Raw genomic sequence first — 12,314 nt, 5'->3', positions numbered from 1 at the left:
TGAAATTTAATTCTTGGTCTGTTATCTTTTTAGGGTGGCTATTGACATGTCTATCAGATGGTCAACATTTTAATTCATACACCGAAGGGTGCAAGCTCAACAAGCATTGATCCTCCCAACTCTCCAGTGTTACAAGAGAAGTCCTGGGTCACTTTACCCCACAATGATCTCTGTTTGGAGAGCTGATTCAATCCATGCTTTAAAAAAATAATGCTAAAAAAGTCGTATCTCCTTTCAAAGTCAACCTGTGTACCTGGGTCAAGGCCACGGTGATGCAGTTAGCTCTGAGTGGACTTAGGAAAAAAATATGTCCCACCAAGCACTCACTGCAGAAGGTAAAAGTACATGAAAGAAATGAAACCATGAGCAGCTCAAGATCTTCATAGAGAACAGTGGTTACTTCTAATCGGTTGGAATGAGAAAATTATGTGAAATGGTGACCGATGGTCCTGTGTGCTGGTTGGGATCTTTGCTCCTGGATGGAAGGGGATGTGGAGTGGACATCAGGGGAGAGTGGAATACAGCTAGCAAGAACATAAGCACAGTGTACTTGCCAGCTACCAGATTTCTCTAAGTGAAGAGCAGTGTTCTGTTGGCTTTGCTGTACCTGGGTAGAGGAAAGATCAGGGTTGATGCACTGAGGGAGGAGAAGTGGAAACCATCCACAAGACAGTGCTGCCACCTAACAAAGACAATGCAAGCATCTAAGCATCTGTTCTTGGCTGACACGGAGGTGTCAATAGAAATTAGCTGAATCCCGGAGCAGTGGTGACACATGCCTTTAATCCCAGGACTTGGGAGGCAGATGCAGGTGGATCTCTGTGAGTTCCAGGCCAGCCTGGTCTACAGAACTACACAGAGAAACCCTGTCTCGAAAAGCCAAAAAAAAATTAGTTGGATGAAATGGTAGAAAAGAGATGAAGATCTGGCAACTGGGTATACCCTCAGAAACAAGTGGAATTCCTTCAGATCCTTGAACAGATTTGAGACACAGAAAGAATGCTAGTGACTATTGCCCACTCTTTTCTACCCATACAGCCATCTGTGGGAGAGCTGGAAAAGCAGGGAGGGCCCCTAAGAAGACTAAGATTGCATCCTCCTAACTTGTACATCTTCAGGTCTTCCATAACAGTGTCAGCATTGACCAGATGTTTGAGAAGAAACCAGATTGTCCTGTGTGCATGCCTGTTAATCTATTGGTACTTAAATCCCTCTCCTTTAGTTGACACATTCATTTACAAAGTTAGAGTAAATATGAACTTCACTAGGTATATGCTTATGATATTCTGTCCCCATTCTCATTCTAAATTGTTGTTGGCCTCCGAGGAATGGAAGAAAAGTTGACAGGGAAAGTTAGAAAACTCTTGACCTAAACATATAGAGGGCAGGGGAAAAAAGTCTATTGGAATGACTGGAGTTGTGATGAAACCGTCAAAAGTACATGAGAACGGCTAAGAATGCTATGAAACAGAAGCCACTGTTCTGCTGCCCTAAGACTACAAAGTTGCAAACTGTTTCAATCGTTTGAGGAAAATCAGGAGGACTCCATCAGCTCTTTCAAATATCTTCACTATGGGCTCTGAATACCAGAGTCAAAATCTTTTTTTTCGATTTTCTGTTTGGTGTCCTAGAGAGAGTAAGACGTTTCAGAGATGGTTCTGCCCAATTGTAAAAGATTGTGACCTCTTACTCTATAACTCTCGAGATTCCAGATCCTTCCTGCCACAGATCTGCCATCTAGCCCTTGGGACACAGAAGCACAGATGGAGACAATTACAGCTAACAACAACTGATCAAAAAGCAGACAGCAAGCATTGTGGAGTGCCAAGCCACAGCTGGGAATCTACAACAGAACTTCTTCACCTAAGGCTCAAGGGATATCTGGGAAGAGGGGGCAGAAAGATTGTTAAAAGCCAGAAAACAAAGTCAACTGCTGTGAGGTTGTGTCTTCTAGAAATGACAGGGCAGTTTCATTAGTGATACCTAAACAATATGGCTGCCTAAAGAAGACCTGAAAATATACAACACCACTAGGTATATTAGCATAAGAAGGGGAAATCTCACAGGGACCCAGCCATGGACAAAGCAAACAAACAAAACTTTATAGAAAACTAATGAATAGTGAAAGTAGAAGAGTTCCTTGGGATGAGCCCTCTAATTGATTATATAATATCAAGTGATTGGCAGCCCCCACCACGGGCTGACTTCCTTCCTCTATTTCTTTCTGGGATCTACTGGCCTGGGGACTGCAGCCAGGTCAACTCACCCCCGGACGATCAAGCAACCAGGAGCCTGCTGAGAGTGCTGGTCTACTCCCACCCCCACTCAGGGTAGAGGAGAGGGAGTGCCTTATACCCACCTGTACCCACTGTGAGACCCATCAGAGTATTGGACCTGCTTGCACCCACCAGAAGAGAACCTTGGACCCGTACCTACCAGGAAACGAAGAGACCCTACTAGCACCCACTGGAGGAAGAGATGGGAAGACTACAATATAAGAACACATTCAACAATAAAAAACCAATATGATGCCACCAGAGTCTAGTAGCAGCAAGACCACAATATCTCAACACAGATGAAGCAGAAGAGAACAACCTTAAAAACAACTTCATGGCCAGCGAGCCCAGCTTCAGGTGAGATTGGGTCTCTGGCTGGGACCACCCGCCCATCACCCATCCGCCTCCATCTTCGGGGCCGCTCCCGGCTTCCAGAAGAGCCGCCCACACAGGAAAGAGATCAGCCCCTCCAAGACCCCAACCCAGCGAGCCCAGCTTCAGGTGAGATTGGGTCCCCGGCTGGGACCACCCGCCCATCACCCATCCCCCTCCATCTTCGGGGCCGCTTCCGGCTTCCAGAAGAACCGCCCACACAGGCCCCTCCAAGACCCCAACCCAGCGAGCCCAGCTTCAGGTGAGATTGGGTCCCCGGCTGGGACCACCCGCCCATCACCCATCCCCCCCATCTTCGGGGCCGCTCCCGGCTTCCAGAAGAGCCGCCCACACAGGAAAGAGATCAGCCCCTCCAAGACTCCAACCCAGCGAGCCCAGCTTCAGAAGAGCCGCCCACACAGGAAAGAGATCAGCCCCTCCAAGACCCCAACCCAGCGAGCCCAGCTTCAGGTGAGATTGGGTCTCTGGCTGGGACCACCCGCCCATCACCCATCTGCCTCCATCTTCAGGGCCGCTCACGGCTTCCAGAAGAACCGCCCACACAGGCCCCTCCAAGACCCCAACCCAGCGAGCCCAGCTTCAGGTGAGATTGGGTCCCCGGCTGGGACCACCCGCCCATCACCCATCCCCTCCATCTTCGGGGCCGCTCCCGGCTTCCAGAAGAGCCGCCCACACAGGAAAGAGATCAGCCCCTCCAAGACCCCAACCCAGCGAGCCCAGCTTCAGGTGAGATTGGGTCCCCGGCTGGGACCACCCGCCCATCACCCATCCCCCTCCATCTTCGGGGCCGCTCCCGGCTTCCAGAAGAGCCGCCCACACAGGAAAGAGATCAGCCCCTCCAAGACTCCAACCCAGCGAGCCCAGCTTCAGAAGAGCCGCCCACACAGGAAAGAGATCAGCCCCTCCAAGACCCCAACCCAGCGAGCCCAGCTTCAGGAAAGAGATCAGCCCCTTCAAGACCCCAACCCCAGCGAGGCTAGCTTCAGCTTCAGCTGCAGTAAGGAAGGAGACCAGTGGAAACAGAAAGCCCCCACCAGCACCCACTGGAAGAAGAGATGGGAAGAAGACAGAATAAGAGATCACTCAGCAATAGAAACACCAACACGACCCCACCAGAATCCAGGGATCCAACACCAGCAAGACCTGAAAAGCACTACATAGATGAAGAAGAGGAGACAGACCTTAAAAATTATTTCATGAAGATGATGGAGACCCTCAAAGAAGAAACGAGGAAATCCCTTAAAGAAATAGAAGAAAAAACAAACAAAAAAATCCATGAAATGGGGGAAAAAATTCAAGAAATAAACAAATCTCTCAAAGAATCTAAAGAGCACCAAGAAAAAACAACCAAGAAAATTAAGGAAACAGCTCAAACAGTTGAAGGATTGAAAGCTGAAATAGAAACGATAAAGAAAACACAGAATGAAGGGATGCTGGAAATAGAAAAGCTCGGTAAACGGTCTGGAATTACAGATGCAAGCATCACCAATAGAATACAAGAGATAGAAGAGAGAATCTCAGGTGTTGAAGACTCATTAGAGGACATAGCATCGTCAACCAAAGAAAATCTCAAAACCAACAAATCCTTAACACAAAATATTCAGGAAATATGGGACACCGTGAAGAAGCCAAACCTGAGAATAATAGGTATAGAAGAAGGTGAAGAACTTCAACTTAAAGGTACAGAAAACATATTCAACAAAATCATAGAAGAAAACTTCCCTAACCTAAAGAAAGATATGCCTATGAAAGTACAAGAATCTTACAGAACACCAAATAGGCTTGACCAGAAAAAGAAGTCACCTCGCCATATAATAATCAAAACATCAAACCTACAGAGCAAAGAGAAAATATTAAGAGCAGCTAAAGAAAAAGGCCAAGTAACATATAAAGGCAGACCTATCCGAATTACACCTGACTTCTCAATGGAAACGATGAAAGCCAGAAGATCCTGGTCAGATGTCCTACAAACGCTAAGGGAACAAGGATGCCAGCCCAGACTACTATATCCAGCAAAGCTCTCAATTACCATAGATGGAGAAAACAAAATATTCCATGACAAAGCCAGATTTAAACAATACGTATCCATGAATCCAGCTCTACAGAAAATGCTAGAAGGAAAACCTAGAGCCAAGGAAGATAACTACATTCACAAAGACACAGGCAATATAGAATCATACTTTACAAAACACTAAAAGAAAAAGGGAGGAGAAACTACACAAAATAACTTCACTAAAAATAAATCAAGCGCAAACAAGGATCACCAATCAATGGTCATTAATATCCCTCAATGTCAATGGCCTCAACTTACCTATAAAAAGACACAGACTAGCAGAATGGATACGAAGACAGAACCCTTCCTTCTGCTGCATACAAGAAACACATCTCAACACCAAAGACAGACGTTATCTCAGAGTAAAGGGCTGGGAAAAGATCTTCCAATCAAACGGCCCCAAGAAACAAGCGGGCGTAGCAATCCTAATATCTAACAAATTAGGCTTCAAATTAAAATCAATCAAAAGAGATGAAGAAGGGCACTTCATATTCATCAAAGGAAAAATACATCAAGACGAAGTCTCGATTTTAAATATCTACGCCCAAATACAAAGGCACCTACATTCGTGAAAGAAACATTACTAAAGCTCAAAATGCACATAAAATCTCACACACTAATAGTAGGAGACTTCAACACTCCGCTCTCACCGCTAGATAGGACCTCCAGACAGAAACTTAACAAAGAAACAAAAGAATTAATAGAAGTTATGACCCAACTGGGTTTAACAGACATCTATAGAACATTCCACCCAAATGCAAAGGGATATACCTTCTTCTCGGCACCACATGGAACCTTCTCTAAAATTGACCACATAATAGGAAACATAGCAAATCTCCACAGATACAAAAAAATTGGAATAACCCCCTGCATCTTATCAGACCACCATGCATTAACATTAGAATTCAACAATAACACAAATCGCAGAAACCCTACAAACTCATGGAGATTGAACAATGCACAATTGCACCATCCCTGGGTAAAGGAACAAATAAAAAAGAAATTAAAGACTTCCTCGATTTCAATGAGAATGAAGACACAACATACACAAACTTATGGGACACTTTGAAAGCAGTGCTGAGAGGAAAGTTTATAGCACTAAGTGCCCACATGAAAAAACTGGAGAACAGTCATACTAGAGAATTAATAGCACAGCTGAATGTTCTAGAACAAAAAGAAGCAAACTCCCCCAGGAGGAGCAGACGCCAGGAAATAATCAAATTGAGGGCTGAAATCAATCAAGTAGAAACCAGGAAAACATTGAGAAGAATCAATGAAACAAAGAGTTGGTTCTTTGAGAAAATCAACAAAATAGACAAACCTCTGTCCAAACTAACCAAAAGACAGAGAGAGAACATGCTAATTAACAAAATCAGGGATGAGAAAGGGGACATAACAACGGACTCTGAGGAAATCAAGAGAATCATCAGGGCATACTTTGAAAATCTGAGGGGGTGGGGGTAGAATAGGGGGAAGAGGGAATCATAGGATCGAAGACAGATCAGGCACCAGAGTGACCTCGAGTGATCTAAAGGTATAACATCAATTGGCAAGCTAAGCAATAGTGGAAGGACCACCTCGAATGCCCATTCCTGATAATGAACTTGATGTCTATAACTATCCGGGAGCCTTCATCCTGGGACTGATGGAAGCAGAGGCAAACACACAACTAAGCACTGAACTGAACCCAAGGAACCCAGTGACAGAGAGAGAGGAATGATGAGCAAATTGGCAAAGAATGGGCTGGCAAAACCAGCAGAGACAGCTGATCTGAACAGGGGAGTGCTCTTGGACCCCAGACCGACAGGGGGGGAGGCCAGAATGGGACTGATCTGGACCCCCCAAATGTGAGTGTCAGTGAGAAGGCCTGGACAACCTATGGGGCTCTGAGCTGTGGATCAGTGTCTATCCCTGGTATACAATCTGTCTTCATGTGCCTATAGCACAAAGAGAGATGCTCTCTCAGCCTGGACTCTTAGGGGAGTGCCTTGACCCTACCAAGAGTAAAATGATAGACTCTAGACATCCCCTATGTGGAAGGATTTGGCAATAGGGTGGGAGGGAGGGTGGAAGGGGAGTGCGGGAGGAGGGGAGGGAGAGGGAACTGGGATTGACATGTAAAACAAGCTATTTAAAATTAAAAAAAAAGAAAGAAAAAAAAACAACTTCATGAATATAATAGACCCTAAAAGAGGAAATGAGAAAATCCTTTAAAGAAATGAAAGAAAAGACAAACCAAAAATTGCAAGAAACAATTCAAACAGTGCAAGGTTTGAAAGCTGAAATAGAGACAATAAAAAAAAAACTACAGATTCAAGCATAACCAACAGAATACAAGAGTTGGAAGAGAAAATTTCAGTCATTGAAGATTCACTAGGAGAAATAGATTCATCGACCAAAGGAAATCTTAAGTCCAACAAATCCCTAACACAAAATATCCAGGAAATAGGGGATACCATGAAAAGGCCAAATATAAGAATGATAGGAATAGAAGAAGGGGAAGAAACCCAGCTGAAAGGCCCAGAAAACATATTCAACAAAACCATAGAAGAAAACTTTCCCAACCTAAAGGAAGACATGTTGATGAAAATACAAGAAGCCCACAGAACACCAAATATAGTGAACCACAAAAAAGTCCCCTCGCCACAGAAAAATCAAGACCCCAAACATACAGAATAAAAAAAATATTAAGAGCAACAAAGGAAAAAGGCCAAGTAATATATAAAGGCAAACCTATCAGAATCACACCTGACTTCTCCATGGAAACTCTGAAAGTCAGAAGGTCCTGGATAGGTGTTCAACAAACACTAAGACCATGGATGCCAGCCCAGACTACTATACCCAGCAAAAATTTCAATAACTATACATGGAAAAAACAGGATATCCCATGACAAACCCAGATTTAAACAATACATATCCACTAATGAAGCCCTACAGAAAGTACTGGAAGGAAAAACCTCAACCTAAGGAAGGTAACTATGCTCACAAAAACATAGGTAATAGATAATCCCACTTTACCAAAAGCCAAAAGAAAAGGCGGGGTAAATCCACAAACAAGAACATCACCAACAACAAACCAAAAACAAACAAAAATTAGCACTCAATGGTCCTTAATCTCCCTCAATATTAATGGTCTTAATTTGCCTATAAAAAGACACAGGCTAATAGAATGGATTCGAAGACAGAATCCATCCTTCTGCTGCATACAAGAAACACACCTCAACTTCAAAGACAGATATTACCTCATAGTAAAGGGTTGGGATAAGATTTTCCAATCAAGTGGACCCAAGAAACAAGTTGGTGTAGCTATCTTAGTATGGAACAAATTGGATTTCAAACTAAAATCTATCAAAAGAGATGAAAAAGGTCATTTCATATTCATCACAGGAAAAATCCATCAGACCAATATTCCTCATGAACCTTGATGCAAAAATATTCAATAAAATACTAGCAAATCGAATCCAACACAACAGAAAAATCATCCACCATGATCAAGTAGGCTTCATCCCAAAGATGCAGGGATGGTTCTACATACGAATATCTATTAATGTAATCCACCATTTAAACAAATTTCAAAAGAAAACCACATGATCATCTCACTTGATGCTGAAAAAGCCTTTGACAAAATCCAACACCCCTTCATAATAAAGGTCCTGGAGAGGTGAGGGATAATAGGAACATACCTGAACATAATAAAATCAATATACAGTAAACCAACAGACAACATCAAACTAAATGGAGAGAAACTCAATGCAATTCCTCTAAAATCAGGAACAAGACAAGGCTGTCCATTCTCTCCATACCTCTTCAATACTGTACTTGAAGTTCTAGCTAGAGCAATAAGACAACAAAAGGAGATCAAGGAGATACAATTTGGAAAAGAAGAAGTCAAACTTTCACTATTTGCAGATGATATGATAGTTTACATAAGTGACCTGAAAAATTCTGCACGGAAACTCCTACAGCTGATAAACACCTTCAGAAAAGTGGCAGGATACAAGATTAGCTCAAATAAACTAGTAGCTCCATTATATACAGATGATAAATGGGCTGAGAAAGAAAACAGAGAAACATCCCCTTTACAATAGCTACAAACAACATAAAATATTTGGGGATAATGCTAACCCAACAAGGGAAAGACCTGTATAGCAAGAACTTTGAGTCTTTAAATAAAGAAATTAAAGAAGATACCAGAAAATGGAAAGATCTCCCATACTCTTGGATAGGTAGGATCAACACAGTGAAAATGGCAATCTTGCCAAAAGTAGTCGATAGATTCAATTCAATCCCCATCAAAATCCCAGCACAATTCTTCACAGACCTTGAAAGAAGAATATCCAACCTTATATTGGAAAACAAAAGACCCAGGATAGCCAAAACAATCCTGTACAATAAAGGAACTTTCAGAGGCATCACAATCTCTGACTTCAAGCTCTAATATAGAGTTAGAGTCCTGAAAACAGCTTGGTATTGGAACGAAAATAGACAGGTAGAACAGTAGAATTGAAATGAAAACCCTGATATTAACCCACACACCTAAGAACACTTGATTTTTGACAAAGAATCTAAAATGGAAAAAAGAAAGCTTCTTCAACAAATGGTGCTGGCATAACTAGATGCTGGCATGTAGAGGACTGCAGATAGATCCATGTCTATCGCCATGCACAAAACTTAAGTTCAAACACATCAAAGACCTCAGCATAAATTCAGCCACACTGAACCTCTTAGAATAGAAAGTGGGAGGTATCCTTGGACAAATTGGTATGGGTGAATGCTTCCTGAACATAACACCAGTAGCACAGACACTGAGATGGACAATTAATAAATGGGACCTCCTGAAACTGAGAAGCTTCCGTAAGGCAAAGGACACAGTCAACAAGACAAAAAGGCAGAATAGGATCTGACAGAAGGCTGATCTCTAAAATTTACAAAGAACTCAAGCAAGTCTCCAAAACACCAAAGGGTCCAACTAAAATGTGGGGTGCAGAATTAAGTAGAGAATTCTCAATAGAGGAGTCCAAAATGGTTGAGAGACACTAAAGAAATGCAAATAAAAACAACTCTGAGATACCATCTTACTCCTGTCAGAATGGCTAAAATCAAAAACACCAATGACAGTTTATGCTGGAGAGGATGTGGAGAAAGAGGAACACTCCTTCACTGCTGGTGGGAGTGCCAACTTGTACAGACACTTTGGAAATCAGCATGGAGATTCCTCAGGAAAATGGGAATCGGTCTACCAAAAGATTTAGTAATTCCAGTCTTAGGCATATACCCAAAAGATGAACATTCATTCAACAAGGACATCTGTTCCACTATCTTCATAGCAACATCATTTGTAATAGCCAGAACCTGGAATCAACCTAGATGCCCCTCAACTGAAGAGTGGATAGAGAAAATGTGGTACATTTACACAATGGAGTACTACTCAGTGGAAAAATCAATGGGATCTTGAAATTTGCAGGCAGATGGATGGCACTAGAATAAACCATCCTGAGTGAGGTAACCCAGCCACAAAAGACAAACATGGTATGTACTCATTCATATATGAATTTTAGACATGAAGCAGAGGAGTGCCAGCCTACAATCCCACTGCCAGAGTGTCTGGGAAACAGGGAAGACCCTAAGAGAGATATGCACAGTACCCCAGAGAAGGGGAATGGGACAGGATCTCCTGAGTGAATTGGGAGCATGGAAAGAGGGGACAGGGAACTAGGGTAAAGTGAGGTGGTTAAGAGAAGGGGAGAGTACGACATGGGGGAGCAGGAAAGTTGAGTCAGGAGAAGACTAGAGGAGAGCAGAATGAGAGATACCATATGGATGGAGCCATTATAGGTTTGAGGAGAGATCTGGCACTAATGAGATCTCCAGAGATCTACAAGGATGACACCAACTGGCAATCTAAGCAATAGTGGAGAGGCTATCTTAAATTCCCTTCACTGATAATGGGTTTGAGGACTACCTTATATGCCATCCTAGAGTCTTCATCCAGTGGCTGATGTAAGCAAAGGCAGACACCCAGAGTTAGCACAGAACTGAACTCCTGGAACCCAGTTGCAGAAAGGGAGGAATAATGAGCAAAGGGGTCATGACTGGGTGGGTGAAACACACAGAAATAGCTGACTTGAACAAAGGGGAGCTCATGGACCCCAGACTGATAGCTGAGAGATCAGCATGGGACTGATCCAGAAACCCTGAATGTGGATATCAGTGAGGAGACCTCTATAATCTTAGGGGCCTCAGATCCTAGGTCAGTATTTACTTCTGGCATCTGAACGGACTTTGGGAGCCCATTCCACATGGAGGGATGCTATCTCAGCCTGGTCACGATGGGGAGAGCCTAGGCCCTGCGTCGGATGATATGACAAATTTTGGAGATCCCCCATGAAGGGCCTCACCATCCCTGGAGAGTGGAATAGGGATTGGATGGGGGGATAGGCGGGGTCAGGTGTGGAGGGTAGGGAGAAGGAACTGCAATTGACATGTGAAGCAAGCTTGCTTCTAATTTAAATAAATAAAAAAATTTAAAAAATAATACCAAGCGGTCAACCCTGAAATGATATACACACATGTAACACAAAATGGGATGAATTACTGTACATGCATGTGTGTGTGTGTGGATGTGAGTGTGTGTGCGCTGAGTGTAATAACAAAGAAAAACAGGCCATGATTTCAAAGGGCAAGGGGGAAGGATTGAAAGGAGGGAGGACAGAGGTAAATTCTATAATATTTAATTTTTTAAAAGTTTCAGAGTCATTATTGAGGAATACAATGGAAACCAAACTGGGTTTTGTGCACAGGTGAAGCCCTTGACTGATTCACCATGTTCCATCCACACTGTGGTGAGCATCTCATTATCAGGACAAGGGTGGGGATGAGAAAAGCAAATGATGAGCATCTCCTGAGAAACAGTCTGAAAGCTCTGTTCTTGGGCCAGCAAGATAGCTCAGTAGGTAAAGGTACTTGACATCACGTCTCAGGACTTGGGCTTGATCCCCAAGCCCTACATGGTAGAAAGGGAGAACTGGCCCTTTGCAAGTTGACCTCAGGCTGTCATATACACATGTGGGACACACAAAATAAACGTAATTTTAAAATATCTCTTGTCTTAGCCAAGCATGGTGTTTCATGCTAAGTCATAATTGTCATGTGTTTGAAGCCAGCCTGTGCTACATGGTGAGCTCCAGGTCAGCTAGGGAAACCAGAAAAGACCCTATTTCAAAATAATCAATCAATAGTAAGTTTCTGGTCTTGAGTCTGAGATAATGATCAATGAAAGTCCTTCACCAATCAGCAAGGAGGCCAAATCTCTTTTCATGAATTCTTTTTGTTCATGTATATGCGTTTATTACCAAGTAAATATCCTAAGCTAAATTCCCTATTACAGATCACACATTATGAAAATGAGAATTGCCTCTACTCATTACTATGAACATTAAGTTTAAAAATGCAGCATAGGAAATGGTGCATATAATTCACCTGATACATTAAAGTGCCCGTGAAAATATATAACTCTCACTAATACTCCACGTAACTTTTTATATGCAAATTTTTAAATTTTTATATATAATATACTAGATGCCATAATGAAT

General features: G+C 42.8%; 1 protein-coding gene across 5 annotated transcripts in view; it reads right to left on the bottom strand.

The window, feature by feature from the left end:
* Window positions 1-12,314, bottom strand: part of Il1rl1 (interleukin 1 receptor like 1) — a 65,826-nt gene that overhangs the window by 1,160 nt on the left and 52,352 nt on the right. The window lies entirely within an intron of this gene.

Source organism: Mesocricetus auratus, unplaced genomic scaffold (genome assembly GCF_017639785.1).
Source record: "Mesocricetus auratus isolate SY011 unplaced genomic scaffold, BCM_Maur_2.0 Super-Scaffold_100021, whole genome shotgun sequence".
Classification (NCBI taxonomy): domain Eukaryota; kingdom Metazoa; phylum Chordata; class Mammalia; order Rodentia; family Cricetidae; genus Mesocricetus; species Mesocricetus auratus.
The sequence above is the reverse complement of the archived record's forward strand: the minus strand, read 5'-3'. Positions and strand labels throughout refer to the sequence as shown.